We start from the raw sequence: 1,813 nt of genomic DNA, 5'->3' as shown, positions 1-1,813 counted from the left end.
GGGAACGATGCAGGGAACGAGAAATTTGACTAGAAAGTGAAAACATTACAAAAACACTAACATGATAAAATAAAACAATCAAAGAGGTCAGAATGACTCTAAAGTGTCCAGAATGATGAACAAAACTCGGCTGACCTTCTATATTCTGACTCTTTCCAAACCACTTCCTGTTTCTTCTGGTTTTTCTAATCAGGGCTTGATGTGGGATAAATGCAGCAACCAGCAGCAACTTGAACTAAAGTTTTAAAGGACATCATCATTGTTCTGGTAACTGGTCGTCCTGCAGACAGCAGAGCTGTCAGCTTCATGCTACAGGTGAGCTCTGGTTACCTGACAGCTGGTGCAGCAGCGTGGACGCCAGGTTCACCGACATGTCCTGCCACAGCACGGCTCGGAGGCACTGCTCCTCCATCTTGGCTCCGAAGAACAGCTGCTCCTCCATCTTGGTCCCTGAAGGACACTCGTCCTCCATCTTGGCTCCACAGACAAAGCTGTTGCTCATCTGGGCTCCAGAGAACGATGGCTCTGCAGCTCCGGCCTGGAGGAGGAACCCGTCCTCCATCTTGGCTCCAGACATCCCATGATCCTCCACTTTCACTCTGAGCTGGAACTTGCTGCCCCTGGAGACGCCGCTGTCTGCCGTGTTAAAGCCGCCATGGAGACGCTCCTCTGCTTTAACAGTGAACAGGTGGTGGTTCTGGGTGATCTCCTCTGTGATTGGTCGACTCCGGGCCACAGCGTCCACTTCCATTGGCTCTTCTTCTTCTTTGAGTCTCACCAGGTGACCGTGAATGTCCTGACGCTCTGTGATTGGTGGAAAACATGTCACATGGTGTGTTCACTTATTAAACCCGAACAACTGGAATCTGATGGCTCGTTAACCCTTTGGACCCCCAGAACCTGCATGTTATCGTTAAACAGAGCTATCAGACAGAAACAGGAAAAATCAGCAGATTTCTGGAACTTTTGACAGGTCATTGAACGTCTCACCTGGTGTTCATCAGAAAACATTAGGTTCTGATGTTTTTGGCTTTACATGCCTGATTTAAAGCTCTTGGGGTTTCTAGAGGAAACGACCAGCTGAGCTCCTGGGTGCAGCTCTCCGCTGAGCTGCAGGCCGTGTGCTCCAGCTTTGGCTCTTCAGCGCCACGTCTGGTCTCACTATGAAAACAGATGTGATGAAACTCTACCTGCCAGCTTCCTGAGCAGGTCCGATGCCAGTGTGTCCGTGGAGCTGTTTCCATCTGGTGTGTGCGTCAGAGACGGCGGTTCTGGACTGGCGCCGGGTCCGTCTGGAGACAGCGCCAGGCCCGGCTCGTCCTGCTGCTCCGCCTCTGCTCGGCTCCCAGGATGCATCTGGGCCTTCTGGGTGGCCTCTGAGGAGAGAAGAGAGGCTGAGTGGGATCAGATTCAACTGTAATCAGATTACAGAGTTCACTCCGACTGCTCGGCTTCAGACGCTCCGTGGCCAAAAGTATGTGGACATGTGTTCTGCTGTCATTCACAACTCAGCACCAAAGTCCAACCAGAACCGTCCGGCAGCTCAGTTAAAACCACTTCATTGTCTAACAGCTGCTGCTGAAGCAGCTTCTCCTGATGCCTTCAGGGTCTCTATCGGTGTCATGTTCATTTCCAGCCTGTTTATCGGTCGCGTGTTTGTAGGGTTCGGGTCAGAACCATTACAGTCAAGTGAAGCTCTGATCTGCATCCAAGATCTGAAGCCCAGCCACAACAGAGAAATCTGAACCTGTTCACCCTCAGGCTGGAACGCTGCACCACCAGCAGTGAATGAGTGAACCAGTCAACCAGTGAA

This window comes from Stegastes partitus, unplaced genomic scaffold (assembly GCF_000690725.1).
Source record: "Stegastes partitus isolate 25-593 unplaced genomic scaffold, Stegastes_partitus-1.0.2 Scaffold573, whole genome shotgun sequence".
Taxonomy (NCBI): Eukaryota; Metazoa; Chordata; class Actinopteri; family Pomacentridae; genus Stegastes; species Stegastes partitus.
The sequence above is the reverse complement of the archived record's forward strand: the minus strand, read 5'-3'. Positions refer to the sequence as shown.